Source organism: Camelus ferus, chromosome 36 (genome assembly GCF_009834535.1).
Source record: "Camelus ferus isolate YT-003-E chromosome 36, BCGSAC_Cfer_1.0, whole genome shotgun sequence".
In the NCBI taxonomy this organism is placed as follows: Eukaryota; Metazoa; Chordata; class Mammalia; order Artiodactyla; family Camelidae; genus Camelus; species Camelus ferus.
In genome coordinates this window covers 19954910-19960909 of record NC_045731.1, presented here as the reverse complement: position 1 = coordinate 19960909, position 6000 = coordinate 19954910, and positions in this window count along the sequence as shown.

Sequence of the window (6000 nt, the reverse complement as noted above, 5' to 3'; positions counted from 1 at the left end):
CAGTGAAAAAGAAAGTGTAAATTTTTGGATTAATGGGTACTTCATTTAAGATGGCCATTAATATGACCAGCCTTTCTTGTCAATTTATGAAGTAAGTGCCTGGCTCAAGCCATTATATTTTCACATGTTTTATGTAGCACTGGAATTTATTTTGTAATTTAATGGCCAGATTCTTAATCTTATTGGATCCTGAAGGGAAGCAAAATTAGTACTGGAAAAATAAAATAAAATAAGTTTTCTTTGCTTATGTGCAAGTCATGCCAAGCCGTATGTTTCATGTAAGATTAATAGTAGAGTGTTTCAGTTCTTTTTTATCAGAAGCAAAAACTGACTACTTTATCTCCCTAATCCAGGAAACAGAATGGAGTGATATATGCCACAAGTCCAGGCATAAAAGAAGCTCTTGAAAATAAGGCCTTCTAAGTTGAATCGGCCAGAAATGAGTCAGAGAACAAGTCATGGTGACAAAGCCATAAATGGCATCCACATTGCTACCATGGTTTCCAAGAAATAATATTCTCATTGTACTACCAAATGTGACTGGTTTATATGTCTGCCCTAATATTGTCTCTGTGAAGTAGTATATATATTTTTTTCACTAAATTGTTTTCAACTTGTTTCATTTGTTCAACAAATATTTATTGAGCACCTTTGATGTGTCAGGCACTCACTGTTTCAGGTGCTGGTGATGTAGCAGTGAGGAAAACCACTGAAGTCCCTGCCCTCAAGGAAATCAGAGCTGTTTATGCGAACTATCATTGTGAACATGATTACCTTCCTACATTAAAATGTACTTCTTAAATATTCTTATTTTCAAGAGTTTCAGAAGTGATTTTAAACAATTAAGAAATGATCGGGAATAGAGTTAGGTCATAAAATTCAGTTAGACAAGTTTAGAGGTAGCGCACAAGAAAGAGAACTCACATTTAAAGACAACAAGAATGAACATTTAGAGCACTTGATATGCTCTGGACACTTTGCTCAGCACTCTGTATTTATTATCTCATTTAATCTTCACATCTCCCTTATATAAGTGGTACTATATTATCACCCTCATTTTATGGATGAGGACACTGAACTTAGAACAATTGAATGTCTTGTCCAATGTAATCCAAGCTTGTTTAATGGCATAAATAAGAAATAAAAACAAAAAGAAAGCAATCTGCCCCACACCTTAACCACCATAGAACAGCTCATCCATCCTGGCAGGGGGAAAGAGAAAAAATTAGATTAACACAGAGTATGAATACAAGAGTAAAAATCAAAAAATGATAGATTTTAGAAAAATTCAGGGATCCTATTTCCATATTTTTATCTGAGTTTGCAATATTTGTGATTGATCTGCCCCCGCCTCCCCATCTCTGACAACAGGTTGTCACATATTTCTAATCACAAATGCAAAATCACAGAAAGTCCTGTATTTTCAAGCCACTGCTCAATGGAGGGCACTTATCAGCTTTGGCTACAAGGATTAGCCACCACTCGAGTGCTACTGGATACAAGAGTCTTCAAATGGGGATTCCAGCCATTCCTTTCAAATACATACTAGTTCTGAGTTTTGGAGAACATGTAAAATACGTATTTTTTCTTGAATTTGGAAAAGTTAGGGCAGAGAAGCCGTTGTGTTTTTCTCTCCTCTAGGGATTAAGACTTAATGTAGGGAAAAAAGCAAAGGAGACAGTAGATGCAAAGTGGTCTATATGTGTTTTCCTGTAATAAAATCTCATTGCACTGGGTCTCCAGTGGATATCTTCCTCCATCCTGGTGGGAAGGGAGTGCTGGCATCTGCACGTGTGCTGGGTACATTCTCCAGCTGCTTGTTTACTTTTCTAACTTGGGTTCTTGTAGAAGTTACCTCCACTGTGGAATTAACAAGTAACCTCACCCTGAAAAGTATTTCTGCAGTGTTTCTTGAATGGTTCTTCAACCACAACAATGCTCGTGAGTGGCTGGGAGTGTTAGGTTCTGTTCTGCTGCCACTTCTGGGATTTGCTTTGAAATCTGTGGACTCTGAGTCTCTTACGTGTCTCTCCAGAAAGTGAGGTTTTGGGACCTAGGCAAGATCAGCACATGAAAACCTCCAAGAGAGAATAATACTTTCCTGTCTTTAGATCTCTTCATCAAGGATAAAGGTGAGTGAGTCAGCCAGACAGCTGAATCACAAATACTTGTCAGTTGCCTCCTATGTGCCAGGAAGAGGGGACAGAGCGACCAATGGCCGGCACAGCCCCAGCCCAAGGGAGGCTCTCACCTAGTGTGGAAGACCAACATGGAATAAGTGACTTTGTGTTCACATCAACAGTCTAAGGAGCCCAGAAGGTAGTTATTCCCACACATGGAGTAGGGGCCAGTGATTTTTCTCATTCACTCTAAAGAAGCCACTTGCCCCTAAGCGTATATTTTACTGAAAACAATAAGAGGGAATTTTATCTCACAGGACAGGAAACACCATTTCTCACCAAACCTGCGGACTTGATCTATATTCCCAAGTTCCTCACAGCCACAGAGCCACACGTTTTCTCTCTCTTTTGACTCTTCTCTAAACCTCTCTAGTTCCAGTCCTCCATTTCCAGATCTTTCCTTGAGTCCTTTCTCTCCTTTCTTAAATAGAACAAATTAATTCTGTTTCAGCTCTTTCTAACTTTCATAGCTGCCTCTAAAAACTGACTTAGCAAGCAGCATACCTGCCAATTATCAGGAATTTCTCTCATTAAAAGGCAAGGGAATATTATGTAATACTTTTGATTTCCTCACCTATGTCTCCACCCACTGCAGGGTTTCCACCTCTTTGCAAAGCCTTCCCAATTGGTTTGAGAGTTCCCAGCTGATATTTCACATGTACTTACAAAGTGCTGTCAGTCACCAGATGACATCCTCCATCTGTTTGCTTTTCTGTTTTAGCCCCCTGTGGTTTTCCCATCTGTGGCGGATACCTTCGATGCCTACATAGTCACATAGTCCAGTGAAGGGGTCTTGGCTCTGCCTCCAGGATTTTCAGCCAAGCTCCCTCCTTTTAGACAGAGCTGCCAGTACACAGCCTGCTGATATTTGAGTGCCAGAGCAGACCCATAGAATCTGATGCCCCTAGGATATAGAATAAATTCTAAGAATATGTGCATAGAATATGTGCTGAGTGACATTGTGTTCATCGTGCAAAGAGGGAGAATGCTTTCCCACTCCTTTTGTCATCAGAGAGGTCATATGAACACTAGAGGGTTTTTCCATTGACAGCATTTTTGGACTAACAGCATCCTCTTGCTGTGTAGTCTCATTATATTCTTTGCTTCAGAGAATTAGGATTTAACATGCCATTACCTGAAATATGTTACTGATGGTGATAGTCTTTTTAAAGATTATATTTGTATTACACATATTTTACTCATATTACTATCCACTAGAATGTGGCTTCCATTCTAGGCTGTCATTTTCCCAGGGCCTAGAATAGTATATGATCCATAGCAGATAGATAATAATTATTTGTTGATTGAATAAATGGATGCATTGTCTCTGTGTTGCAATCTACACTTTACTATATGTCATTAACATTTTGGATTATATACCTTACCTCCCTAAGTAGATTTTAAGTTGTCTTTTGAGCAAGGACTACATGGGGGAGGAAAAATTATTTTCTTTCTACACTTCCAGGTTCATGGCTAAGACCCTTCTGTAATAAAAAACATATTAACAGGAGAAAAACAAATAGAAATTTAATAACTGGTATACCTTCTGTATACATGGGAGATACCCAGGAAAACTGAGTAACTCCCCAGAATGACCCAACCTGCCACCTTAAATACTGTTTCCAGCTAAAGACAAAAAAAGGCATTTGGTGAGGAGAGCCTGGTTTTCAGGCAAAGCACAGTAAACAAAGGTATGGTTTTTATGAAGATTTAAGTCCATGTCTTTTCATTGATAGAGTTGCTAGAGGTTTAGTCACCCTCCTTTTCATGGTACAGAAAGGTAGACACACTTACAAATGGAAATTTCCCTTATAAGTGTAAATTTCTCTTATGAAAGGGTAATTTCTACTCGGTTTTCAGAGTTTTTTTCTGTGTCTGCTGTTTCTTAAAAATAATCAGCCTGAAATAATCCTTATGTCAAAAAGGCATTTTTTAGGGTGACTTATTCTGCTCCCCTTCAACTATATCCTACAATTATTTTTGTCCTAATGTTAAAGATAAAGGGTCTAGATTAGGTGGTTATTAATTACCCAAATTGTACTTAGTCTAGGATCTTAAAAACTTCTACAGTCACTCCATTTGTCCTCTTAATTATTCATTAAGAGTCAGCTTTGTTGACAGTTTCTCCATGAAATGTCCCCATACTCCCATGCTCCACTTAGCATCCCAGGCTAAGTTCTCCCATCCTATCACATTGCATGTATCATGTTAACACTGCATTTCCATGTTGTATGGCTGTTGTCATTTTCAGTATTTGTGTTGAGGGCTGTTTGCCTACTTAGACTGTGAGTCCTTAGACTGTAACAAATATCTCTTTATCCATCTTTATGTCTCTGATAATGTTTAATAAGTGTCTGAACAGTGTCTCTGTTATGATAATATGAAAACTAAAAAACCTCCAAAAAACATTAAATGCTCAAGTGTGTGGTGCTAAGTATAAAATAATGCAAGTTAAGGGACCTTGTAACAGCTTTCAGATGCTAACGTTTGCTTCTAAGTTACTTGAGGGTGAAATTGATCTTCCTGTGGGATGACAAAGAATTTTATACTTCAGATCAGTAGGCAAACATTTACTGCAGACAACAGTGGCATATATTTACATATAATATTTGCTCATGTGAACCTCAGTAACTAGAAGTAACTTCTTATCTATGCATTGTTTTGGTGGCTGGTGACTATGCAAAACTAAACCAGAGAAAGTGCTCTGTTTTAAATAAATATGTGGAGGGACTTCCAGAATGTGTGAAATAAGCAGACAATTGATAAGTATGCTTTTTTTAATTGTCACTAAATTTGAAGAAATTATTCATATGTGATTTATGCATAGAAATAGCAAAAAAAAAAAAAAAAGGGGCAATTGCTAGGAAAGGTTACTAGGAATAATTGTCTTTTAAACTCAGTGGTATTTCCCTGCCAACTCTGAGAATAACACCTGATTTTCAAGTCAAGTAGGAGCCCTTTAGTTAATGCCTCTGTATTAACTTTTCAATAAATAGTTAGGTTTTATTGTTTGCTTGTTATATTTTAGAATCCAAAGATTCAAGAAGTCAGAAAGCCTTTCTGGGCCCCAGAAGCTGGGCATTTGGTGTATAACAACTTTTCAGGTTTCTCTGCGGGAAGGAGCAAGCCTTCCCCGAAACTGTCTCCACTGGGGGATCTCAGGTGTCAGAAGCATGGCAAGTAGGTTCTTATCTTGGCTGATTGCAGACCTTCCTTACTTCTGACTGTGCCATTAGTAGCACTTATGTCATATGTAATTATTGGTTAAATGTAATTTAAAATAAAAAAGAATGTGCCATTCTTTTCCTTAAAGTCCCCCTGCACTTTTCCATTATGTAAGAATAAAATCCAAATTCTTTACCATGAGGTCCTATATAATCTGCCTCCACACTCCCCTCTGGATTCACCATTCACCGCCTTTCCCTCATTCCAGACATTCAAAAGACTTTAACCTTCTTGTTATGTCTCCAGCGGAGCAGCTCATCCTGTCTCAGGGACTTCACATGGCTTACTTAGCTAGGAAAATCCTTGCCCCAGGTCTCCGCATGATGGCTTCCTTCTCTTCATTCAGGACTTTGCTCAGAAATCTTCGCAGAGTCTTCTCTGGGCACCATTACCTACCACTTTCCCTCACTTTGCTAAGTGACTTTCTAGCATAATATATGTATTATCTCTTCATGACATTTACCACTGTGACCTTTTATTGCTTATTGTTTGTCATATAATTTGTTTTGTCTCCCTCTACTAAGAATGCCAACACCACAAGAGGTTCTTGTCTGTCTTGCTCCCTGCAGCACACATCACTCTTAGAAGAGTGCAC